This window comes from Danaus plexippus, chromosome 15 (genome assembly GCF_018135715.1).
Source record: "Danaus plexippus chromosome 15, MEX_DaPlex, whole genome shotgun sequence".
In the NCBI taxonomy this organism is placed as follows: Eukaryota; Metazoa; Arthropoda; class Insecta; order Lepidoptera; family Nymphalidae; genus Danaus; species Danaus plexippus.
The window spans coordinates 1,912,956-1,926,102 of NC_083547.1; the positions used below are offsets into that span (position 1 = coordinate 1,912,956).

The following is a 13,147-nucleotide window of genomic DNA, read 5'->3' on the forward strand; positions in this document are numbered from 1 at the left end:
ACAAAACCCGAACTAAACGAAAGCACATCTATGCGTATGTAAAATAGTTAATAACTTTAACCGTAACGGACTTGACCAAACTGAATCTAAAAGTGAGATTTTTTAAAACACTAATAATGAATGTGATAAGAGATTAATTTTAGTAATCATGTTATTATACATATAACTTTGACAACAATGATTAAAATAAATTATAGAACGTTTTCGAAGACACCAAGGCGTTCCGAACGGGTATTTTGTCAAGTTAATTTAGCCATCTCTTTTTAAAAATGGGTTATTTGCAAAAGGAGACTTCTAGGAGAGTCGCAGGAGGAGAATTTCAACTTTTACTTTATAACATAGCAGTAGTTTATCCTAATCATTTCTACTTTCAAACCGCTATGATGCGTAGTGCCTAGACTACTGTTTTAAAACAATGAGATGATATTTTGTAGATATATTTTTTATTACTCCTTTGAAATACTTTCTGAAATACAGGAGTCAAAGAAATATATATAAATTTTTGTGGATTGATATTATGTAACTTCTTCGAAAGATCTTCACAATGTGCAACTTGGTCATAGCTTCAAAGGGCAATTGGTCGTACTATTCCGTTCAATAGAACGAAAGCTCTTCTAGAACCTCTCACTATCACCTTTATGACAATCTTTTAACGGTTGATGGAACATACAATATATAGATAGGTTTAAATATTGAAGATATATTATAAAATATATTTAAGATAATATTTTCCAATAAATGAAAATATAGTTTTCATCATATTCTCACGATCAAGCTCATGTTGACTTACAAAGTTTTATTCTAAATTATTTTGTTCATCGAAAACTAGACTGGCTAACTTTCTTTTATCTGGAGCAAAAAGTCGTTGTTAAAAGTTTATGCTCTGGCCATAGGGTTCTCAATGCCAGTGTGAGGCAAGGTTCAAGGCAGAAAGCAAGCTGTACAGCTCATCGCCATGTTAAGGCCGAAGTTTCCATAGGAAATGTTGTCCTTAAAAGTTGAAAATCTTGTGCCATTAATAAATGTAAGCACAATAGTGTAAGCTATTCCAAACGTAAATTTAAATTTATTAGATATAATCTTTTCGCACGATTTCACAACAACAGTCATTCTTTCTTAGACGTAAGCTTAGACGTTAACCTCATCTGACTTTTTCATTATAAAATTATACTTGCGTAATAATTATTTTCAATCACGAGCCAGATCTCAAATATTATCAACAAAGTGATCTCTTTTAACCCTACAATATTAGACTTTAAAAAACTACCAACTTCTTATCCAGTCCAAGATTTTCTTCATGAATAAAGAGAAATAGTAAATAGGTTCAATATTTGGAATTTAAAAAAAATCAACTTTGCTGCAAAATCATCTAAACCGAATCAGCATCCTTAATGCTCCTTAAATTATAGGAAGTCCTTTCCTTTGTTGCTAGTTATTAGCATAGATTAACATGAATATATTTTAATATTGTACGATAACTATTTTTTAATTCCTTTAAAAAGGAAGTAATTTCAGAGATTACAAGATAAAAGCTTCGGACCTTAATAACATTTAAAATATTACTTTAGATAAGATATTTTCACAGAGTTAGTCTGAAGTTGTCTCGTTTTACTTTTCTTTTTGTCTCTAATCTATAAAAGATAGTAGAAAATGATGTAAAATAAAGAATATATATTTTTAGATTTAATGGCGTTTGCAGCATCTTAATGTATGTGAATTTTTTTGTTAATTTTAATAAAATATTGATTGTAACCAAATTACAGAAAATTATATAAGTTATCTGTTGTAATACATTACTCTAAATCAAATAAGTAATAATTAAAATAATATCTCATAAAGCATAGATCAGTTATTCTTTTACTGATAAGAAAAATAAAAAGACACAGAACGATATCAATTTCACAATATTAAAATGTCACGGTTAAAAAAATTGTCTCTCACTGCAGCAATGTCTTTGTTGAACATATGCATTAACATAAATTTAAGTACGTTTCGCAGTCTAAGAACTATAATATTTTTTAAAAATTGTAATGGTAATTAAAACCTGTTATAGAAATCCGTATTTAGAACTAATTAGGTTTATGTAAGAGAAAAATACATTTATTACGTCTGTAGTTACAGCTGTGACAAGAATTATTCACAATTGACCATCTCGTTTAATCATAACCATAAGAGAATGCATCAAACGACCGAATTAGATTGAGCGGGTGAGCTTAGGTCAATACAATTAACCGTAATTGCTGGAAGCAGGGTGTTATTAAGCTCTTACTTTTACCGCCAGCTTAACATGCTCTTTATCTTCTAGTACCTTGCTGTGTTGTGTTATGTAACGACCTGTATGTGATGTGAAAATTTTATCGAACATGTAAGTATTTTTGAATTTTTGAATTTTTTTTTGTTTATAAGTTCGCACGTTCTCTCGATATTTTAAACGGTATTTAATAACCATTAAAATATTGGTAAGAGAAATATAATAAATAATATAAATTACCAAATATCGTTAAATGAAACATTTAATGAATATGGAAAAATATCCTTAAGAAAATTTCTAACTTTAATTTTTATGAACTAATATGATAAAAACAATATTTTTCTGTTTCTACCCAACGATTATTATTTTATTTCAAAAAATATTTTTCGTACTGTTTTTACTGTTTCACCTTGTATTACAATAATGGATATTTTTTATTTTATATATTTATAATATTTTATAAGTAAATACAAAAAACCCTTTTATTAGATTCAATTACAAAAGCAAATTTATATACATTTTAGCCAATAATCTGAACTGCAGCATATAAACATAATCTAAAGATAAATAAGATCTAAAACTTTGCAAGTTTTCATTAAAATAAAACTAATATTTTTCGGATTTACTACGAGAGTTTTATTATTATTATTTATTTTTATTATTTTTAACTAATATTCGCGTCGTAAATCCGAAAATATAAGTTTTATTTTAGCATATAAACTATATACATACCAGGTAAACAAGCAAGTGAAAGTTATTACGATCGTTGTAATATTATTAGTAATTGATATTAATATTTACGTAAACAATAAGGATATAAGTTAAATAATTTAAGGCACAATTATTGACATTCATCTTTAGGTAAAATCATTTTTAATAGTTTTTAATTTTAATATAAAGAGTTTGTAGCAATATATTACGACTATATAAAAATATGTTTTTTTTTAAAGACAGGAGATTGAAAAAGGAACAATGTCATTGTGCACATGCTTAGTAACCCGTATTCGATTTTATGAATTTTCTAAGTATCTTTGAATTATTGTTCAAAAAATTATTAGTAAATGAAAGAGTAATTAAGTGTTTGATTATGTAATTCAGTCAATAAATGTATAAATCAATACACAAGTTTATGTGAGATACCGATAAATAGACAAGACCAATTTGTTCTCAATAATTGTCTTTATGAAGAAAGAACACATCGCGTACGAGTATATTTATTAATTAATAAAACTTGTATGGAAAAAAATAAAAAAGAGTTTTTTATGAATCACAGCGATTTTTCGCTTATTTAATTTAAATATTTTGTGTGGTATTTAATTTGATTAAATGAAATTTTTGTAACTATTTAGATTTATGAAAGTAAATATCATTCGCATTAAGAATGTCAAATTATTATTTTATGAGCAATTGTTTTCGTTTATTTTTTATTTATTTAATAAGCTTGTACGACCGGAAAGATTTAGTTAAGCTGCCGCCCGGATATGTTAAATTAAGCGTTTATTGTGCCTATTGTGGATACGCAATACAAGTTCGTAATTAACTTTTAAATACTTCTGCTACATTTATATATAATAAAAACGATTTCGAATCATTAATATTTATAGGGTATGTTCAAAAGCTACACTTTCATGCTATTCTGTTAGTTAAGCTTTGATTTGTTTCTCTTAATTATCTGCTTAGCTAATTCAAGTGGAAATATATTCGAAAACATATTGTTCAATAATATTTCATAACAATAAACATCTAAATGCTAAAACATTTACGAAACGTTGCTCCTCAAAAGTAATATGACTGTGACACATTACAAACATCATAATGTTGAAAGATAAGAATTATCCAAGAGTTTTAGATCTTAGGAAAACAGACCAAAAGTCGCTCTGTTAAATTGTGTACGTAGATATGAATATTCACTTCATCGACGAACTCATTCTGAAAGTTAATTTTGTAATGTATTTAATGACCACTTGCGAATGATTAAAGGAAAATTACTGAATCCAACACGTCAGTTTGAAGACAAATTCTATGATAGAACCTAACGTAATAACTTTTTCCGAATTAATACCCTTTTTTTTATAAAATTGTAACAAGTAGTTTTAAAATTTCATGAGATTATTATTATTAGGACTTACTTTTTACCTAATAAGAGAAAGACAATGTAACCACTCACAAATTATTACCGATGTACATATACCAGCTCAACGTCAGAAAAGTATGTATAAAATATGTAATTGAACGTTCGTATTTGAAATACATGTCACAGCGTCAGAATGAATGAAGGAAAAAAATTCAATCGCATTAAACACATGTGCGGATCTACTCAGAAGACACCTTTAATCATGTAAGTAACGTGAAGGAAGATGCCTTCTACAAGCCTTAACAACGCTTCGTTACATTTGAAACGAGTAAAATACGCCAAAGTTACTTTGTTAAAGTTAATATGTAGTCTTAACATTTTTATCAATCGACTCAAGTTAAGAATATTTCTAAATCCTTTCAATTTTGCTAGACGAACATTTTTGTGTATACACATGTAAGTACTGTTCCTGAATAATGATACTCTTTTGCTTGAATCGATATTTTTAAATAAAACCGTTACTTTAATATACATAGGTCTACGTTTACTTTAAAGAATTATATTTTAATTTTTTTATGAGCCCATTTCAGACACAACAAATGTTTATTTCTGTTTATATCAAACGTATTTTGTTAGTGTAAATGGTATATAGTATTTATAAATGGAATTTAATTTTTGCTTTTCCCAAAGTTGATTGATGTAACGTTACTCTGTAATCCCATTTTGGATTTCCCCGCTCTTAAATAAGATTCGGTCCAAAGTTCCGAATAAGTTAATTTAACTCAAAGCCTTTTTATTCTTACTCAAAATTAATTGTTTACTTTTATTTTAATTTAAAACACGTTTTCACACAATTTAATATCTTCTAAATCTTAGTAAAAAAAAATAATTCACAACTTATTTGGTCCACCATATAAACTTTATAATTTTAATGTATACACCTATTAATAATAATAATTAATGATACATTTAAGTTGAGATTTAGGTCGTCAAAAGCATTATATGCGTGAATAATTGTTTATACATGCGGGTTGACAACGATTTCAATATAGATTATTATTGAACTCAATGCTTCGGGAAGCTAATGAAGTTGAAATGTCGATGCGGATCCCATACAATGTACCATTTTGTTTTATCTTTACAGAGTATTTTCATTTAAATGACATATGGATGTGAATATATATTTTTTTTTATTAACACACTCCTTAGAAGTAAATACCACATATTTTAATATATATTTCTCGTTCAATTGAAAGTAACTGTATCAATATATCTTATTCTAGACATATAATGGGTGTAATATGTATTTTTAAGCATAGAAAGGGTTATATTTCCATGTTTATGCTATTTCTTTATGCATATGTTTATAATATGGGGACCCATTTATATAGGGACATATAACTGTAGGCGATAATAGCCGTTTACTCTCAGGCTAACCTGTAAGTGTGCTTTGGTACATATAAAATACTTTTTATTTCTTTTATTCTTATTCATGGTGAAAGAAAATAAATTTAAATATTTTTACCTGTTAGTAAAAGGAGTTTTTTTTAATAATACTGTATAAGTTATTTCTCTAAGTATTTCAACTAGAAATACGTGTTAGAGTTGCCTTTGAATATTCCCAATTTTTTTTTTATATTCAAACAATTTTTTATATGTGGAAGTGAGGTTTAAATTATTTTTCTGAAAAACATATATGTTAATAGAAATTTATGCACATCATATCTTTTTATAAGATTTTTTTATTGAACTACTACTATGATGAATCTGAAATGAAATAAATTTTATATGGAAAAAATATTATCGTGTGTATATGTATTCATGTATATATGTATATAATCCTACAACTTAATATTTAATATCATACCCTCCGTGAATTTCTGGTTTTCAATTCATTTTTTTTGTGTAAAAAGTTTCTTTTACTAAGGCAGAAGTCGACCGAGGAAAGAATTAATCAGGAAAAGTAAACAAAGACAAGAAATAAGAATTTGAATGAAAAAGTAATCATTATTTAATAGTTTGTCGTTTTTTATCACGTTATAAAACTGAAATGTAGGAATACCATTCAGAAAATAGCTTGGTTTTAATTGCTCATGATAATTTTATTTTTACGTCATCCCATAATATGAGAATCATTTGACTCATGCTCGTCTATAATTTTATTTGGTGAAAATATTTTTAACTTCTAAACTCATTTCAATACGATATTTACTTCATAGTTTTTACTCATATAGTTTTTAATGAGATATAGCTTTAAAATATTACCCATAAATGTTTTGAATTCCTATATAGAATCTATTAAGTCTAATTTAGATAACCAGTAAAGCTGTATATTTCTGTAACTATAATATTTTCGTTTTCTAAAATAATTAAGATGTACTATGTTATGTAAACCACCGCGTTACCTTAATTACTATACAGACTCATATCAACATTAGACTGAATATAAAACAAACTTTCCACATAAATTTATAATTTCTACGCTGTTGCGCCCCATGAGTGTAAAATAACATCCATCTTTATTAACACTTTAAAATCGTGTACATTGGGTTAGTACTTTTATTTTTATATGATATATCATTCAGATGTAACGGTTATTCATTGTCATTACTGCAATATATATAAGAGTTGAAAATGTCTAGATTTTTAGATTTCTCACTCACATTTTATCCCCAAGTGAAACATACTTCAAGTCGTAACTTCCTTTAAAGAGAGAGGTAATATATGTAAATAAGAGTAACTTTATCCCCTCAGAGCTATTAAGAAGACTTTGACCGTTTGGCAAGTGGGAGGAAAGATATCAACTTATTATTGAATTATGGTTTCGACGACGTAATATGCAGATCTCTTTAATGCCGTGTTTCAAAATTTTAGTGTCACTTCCTTTGCTCTTTAAACCCTCATTTGAATAAATGGTATTTCCTTATCTTTATGGTGCAATTAAAACATTACTGAATTGATAGTGAAATCCTGTTTATTATTTAGCTTTAAAATAAGATGATTGTAAAAAAATGATGAGAATATATTTACTTTTTACGACTGTATGGTATGGTGATTGATATCAATGGAAGGGATAACGTGAATTAAATTCACCTGCTTCGATACTTATACCTCAAGTTTAAATGTTTTTTAAACTTTCTATACAAAAAAAATGTATTTGCTTTACTTAACATATTAATTTACTAATGAAAAAAATATTCACTCTACTATATTTTACGTTACTTTATTAAAAAACGTCGTTGAAAAATATATGCATACTAAATGTAACGATTATAGTCGCTGGCTTTGTAAAATTTAGCTCAGTATATAACTGATTCAATCAAAAAGTATATTAAATGATTTTTGTTATTTTTATTATGCTGTATTTGTTTTATAACTTATTTATCTTAATATTTAAAATAAAAAAAGCTATTATAAAACACACTGATTTAAACCTATAATCAATAAAAGAAATTAAGTTAAACAACAGGAAAATTCTGCATATATTAAAAGAAATTACTTTAATTATTTTCATAACAAAAACTTCTCTTTCAATGACACATTTTTAATGATTACTTCAGCCAACTCTCTCAGGTAAACTGGCATTTACTAATAAATGATGATATTAATTATAGGTAGTCATTAAAGGGACAGGCGTGACTGGGTAACTCCTCAGGGAACATACGTACGCCATATTACTTTAAAAATAATACAGGTGTTGTAAAATGTTGGGCATTATTCCAAATGTGATTCAGGTCAAGCCTCACATGTTTATATGCAAAAGCTTACGCGATTAGTATGCATGTTTCATGTGTCAAATAATATTTTATGGCACTAATATTATTCATATAACTCACGATGTATTTTAAATCAATATAAAAAATTACTAAAGATGCGATACTGACCTAATTACAAAAATTGTCACAAATTAAAAAAAAAAATCTTTTTTTATAGTTGTAAAAAAGTGAGATTACTTTATTTGGATGAAACTAATATATTTCGGATATAGTACGCAAATATTATTATTTTAAAACTACATAATCCCGACGTTTCGGTTACTTTTCAGCAACCATGATCAAGGGCAGACGAGATGTGAGATGCGAGATGTTTTAAAATAATAGAATCCGCGTAGTATATCCGAAATATATTAGTTTCATTTAAATGAATAAAACTCGCGAAAGTCTTAGATCTCATTACTTTATTTGGCAATATTATTTATATTAGAAAATATCATTAAGAAGAAAATATATAACTTAAATCATATGAACTTTGGCCATAATTTTTATGAATAATGAATGATTAAATAAATAATATTAATGTGATTTTTTTTTTTAAATAGAACTGACACATAAACAATCCATATGTCTTTCTAATTATTATTATTTTAATGAAGACTGGACGATGGTTGAGAGTAATGCCACCCGTTGTCAGTAGAAAATAAATCTGTGGATGGTGATTGAGGTTATACAATTGTGTCAAAAGAGGAGACAACACAGTTGCACATATTTTAACACTGTCTCTGTAATATTATCCAAGCCACTTACTTTGTTTACGTTAAGACTTCGTAGAGTTCTCAGTACCTGATGCTGAAAATGCTGAACTCTATCATACAGATCTCAAATAGGTAAGGAAAATTGTGTGTGGTCATTGTTTTCAAGACTAGGAATATGAGGGAAAAGAGAAGGGAGCACTAAATCTTTCTCCGTTGCTATATGAAGTAATGTCCCATAGCCTTTCACCAAAGGAGGAAGTGACGACTTACAGAAATATGTATCGAAAATTTTGCTAAATATCAAAAATATAATATATAAGTAAGTTATACCTGTAAGAATATAATAGTAAGTAATAAATAAATTAACAGATTGCAGTGCAGAGATCTGGTGTTATTGAAATGCTCTTTTAAATAGAGGAGTTGCAGCCACTGTACAAACTTACTTTAAAACTTTTAATTTCTGATATAGTAAAAATTAAATATGGAGGATGGAAGTTAAACGAGGCGATGGCATTGTTACACAACAACACAGCCAGCCTCATTGTGCCAGTGGGGACTTGAATTGAGACTGCGAAGATGGCAAAAACAAGCCAAAGTTCACCATTGGGTACTTTCATCCGAGCACTGACCAGCACGATGGAGCTACCCTGAGATTATATAAAGTTGGCGGGACAGCTTTTCATGAGCGCACTAATAGCACCCCCAATTGACTATGGGAAAGCAGCGGAGCAACTGTTTCCTATCCCGCTACTCTCCTATGACCCTGTACCTAACAGAAGGAAGTCGTCCTCTTCTCAAATAATAAACTTCATTAATCAATAAAACAGAAATTAGAAAAGATGTTATCTAATAAACTCTATTGAAAGTTGCATTTTAGGATATAAAGAAATAATTGTTGGGATCGATTATAACAGATATTACCTTCACCCCTATACTGTTATTTTTTTGTGGTTTTGAAGTTTATTGATCGAATTAGATTTTTAAGTAACCTGTGGTCTTAGTGTACGGTTTGTCTGCTATAATTAAAATCCTGTAAGTGTTTGATTTACAAACATAAAAGCTGAAAACGAATCTTGGTTTCTGGCGTGGTCTTCTGCAAAAATAAAACAGTGTTTTAGTTCTGAACTCGATGGAAATGTAATAGTGTTAAGAATAAAAAAATTGATTGCATAGAAAATTTTTTAAAGAAAATGTATGGATAAGACTTCAACATGTGGAGATAAGAGATTTACGATTGAGTGTAAACAGCATTACGGAATCGCTTATTGCATTAACTTGCATTTCATAATGAACGAGAGGCAATGAGTGTATAAAAAGTAAATGACAATAATTTTCCTCCTCTGGAATTCTTTATTATATTTTCTTTTTATTTGGTCGTGTTTTCTTCATTGAAATATTCAAACAGTTATAAAAATTACTCTTATGATAAAAAGAGGCAACTTTATAAACAAGTTTATGATGTCTTACATTTGAAATTACTTACTTGAATTAATTACTTTTAGATTAACTTGTAACGTAACATTTTGAAAACATAAAAATATAAAAGGTAACTGATTTACTTGGACTATTTATTCTGTACAAGCTGTTCCCGTGTCTTTGTCCGCGTGTAATAGTGACTTTGGGCTCGATTTCCTATTTAGATCTCTTTTGTTTTATTTTGGATTATAAACAACGTCGTTTCTATATGCAATATTTGAAGTATGAAAGTTAGACATCAAAACGTCTGATAAGCTTACTACCGCAGGACAGAAACATATAAGGCCACATAATTTGTTTAATATATCTTACATGTATACGTAGCGCTCTTTTACATTTTTTTTTTGTATGTATAGAAATTTAATTGAATCTCCGACGTGATTCTTCAAATTGGCATAACATTTTTTTGATTATGAGCCGACTATTATGTAATAAACATTCAATGTGAAGTTTACCACGATATATATTATTAAAAATCATGTATTTAGCGATTAAATCGTTTTTGCAATTAAGATTTACAAACGTTCAGACAAAAAATAAAATTCTAACAATAATTTTTTTGGGTTTTATTTGTGTCAATAAAGGTCAGAATTATATTTTTGTCATATACCTTCCATCTACACTCAGTAATTTTTAAAATTTTTATTATATGTATAGCTCATCACATTAGACCAAAAATTATAAAATTTATAAAGCTGACCAAGACCAATCCTAATGTCAAGTAGACTCAGTGGTCGTTATTTTTTGAGTCACTTTTGGGAACTAACGTTCATAAAGACTAACTTAATCCTCATACTACTTTAAAGGATTGGGCCCCATTTTTAATATTATCATGAAGGTAAATTAGTTAATTACAACCTAAACTGTGAATGGTGGTCATTAGTTCAAGGACACGTGGATCAGGCTGATCTTAAAAATATGCACTGGTTCTTTAAATAAAACAAGCTTTAGACTACCTATGCATTCTACGCCAGATAAGTTTCGAAGCATAGAAGGTTTCGATTAGGATTCCCAAGATGTTAAAAACTCGTTACATGTAGCTGACACGTGGTGCGGGGTTAACATGAAGCATGCGTTGACTCGATGTACGGTGTACACATAGAGAATAGAATAGAAAAAGGAAGAAAAGTCCGGGCTTAACCCATCATACTACTATGATTCTGAGCAAACTGCTACATATCCAACATATGATTTAAATATTTTGTTGTAATTATTTTAATTTTAAACACAATTTTTTTCTTCCCTTTGAAAAATTATAACTGCGAATTCCCTTGATAAAGCTACGGATTGAGATAAGCAAAACAAGAAAATAATACACAATCATTACTGTCAAAGTTTTCTCTTTAAGACGAGAGAACTAATTCTTATTTACACAGTGAAAAAATTACAATGACAATGTATAAATGTGTATGTATTTTCAAAACAGCAAGGTCACTTGTGTAAATTTATATTATTGTATGATAATAAATATTGTACCCATGCCACAAATTACATTAATTTACTACAGATATTTATTATAAAAACAGACGAATATATTGACGTTGGCGTCAAGGTAACATTTAATTTTAAATACACAGTATTTTATTCGATATTAAATATAATATTTCAATGAAATGATATAATAAAAGTAGTAAATAAGACGTTTCACTTGACGGTTCCATTAAAATAAGTTAGTCACTTGGCTACTTCACCGTTGACGCGTTGAAATTAGATTAATTTCTATAGCTATCTCCAAGACAAACAAAGTAAATGAAATAACGTAAGTCTTCGTATAAGTAAAACAATTTTAAGAGTTTATACATGCTATTCTGACTTAAAAGTAACTTAATTATAATTTATAATTTAAGAAATATTCTAATAATATTAGTTTTTTTTCTTATCCTGAAAATAATTCTGACCTCAAATTGATTAAAACATCCTGTTTTAATGCATCTAAAAGTCTCCTCTAAAGGTTAACACTGAAAAACAAAAGTATGCAATGATTAGGGAGAAAAACTAAGGAAACTATGAAAACCCATTGGGAATGTTTGTGCACTTAATACATTTTGATAAAAATTTCTGATCTGATTCAAGGTGAGAGTCTATACGTATCTCTTATCGTTTAAATAAAAAATCAAATATAAAAGAATATAGAAATATTTTCTTATGCCTAGCTTAAGAAATTAATGAACGAAAAATTTTTTTTAATGTATCGAAAGAAGTAATATCAAAGATTTTGAATTCTCGCTTCTTTTTATACAATAAAATTTACTTATATTTCAGTATGTTTTTTATTATAATAACAATACAAAATGTTTTTTTTTAATGGACTTTCGCAGAGATATCATTGCAAGAGTTCAAAGAAATATAAAAAGAGAGATGTTGAAGAATTAGTTATAGTTCATTCTATTATCAATTCTATAACCAACAGCATACCAAAACGGCCGAATTCACTGTTAAAGGTTCGATACTATTGATTTGTAACTTAAAACATGTCCCGTTGAAGCCCTTGTCTCTTCTTCAGTCAAAATTCGTATTTTTATGTTTGATCTTTATACCGTTTATATTTTATTTTAATATGCTTATATAGTTATATTGAATTAAGTTAAGGTTACCGTTTATAACTTACATTAGGATATGACTGTTTGGGAGGTAAGCAATGACATTGTTTACATTTCATTAACCCAAAATGATCGGACGTACGAAGTTCAAAAGACTTGTCCTAGTCTCACTGTCATGAAATTGAATAATTTTAATAAATAAGGACAAAAATAGAAAATGTAAGCAAATAGGCTGATTAAATAATTTATATATAGTAACAATTTTATCAAAACACAGTAAGAGTTATGCAAAAAAAATACTTATATTTGTATTTCAAATTCTTTATTGTTTGAAA

At 27.8% G+C, this 13,147-nt stretch overlaps 1 protein-coding gene across 3 annotated transcripts in view; it reads left to right on the forward strand.

Annotated features, from left to right (window-relative positions):
* The first annotated feature begins 2,231 nt into the window (after window positions 1–2,231).
* Window positions 2,232–13,147, forward strand: part of LOC116766241 (nephrin-like) — a 105,178-nt gene continuing 94,262 nt past the window's right edge. For all 3 annotated transcript variants that reach the window (XM_061522869.1, XM_061522872.1, XM_061522871.1), the window contains exon 1: window positions 2,232–2,365. The gene's annotated coding sequence lies outside the window, so the exon portion shown is untranslated. The remainder of the gene's footprint in view (window positions 2,366–13,147) is intronic.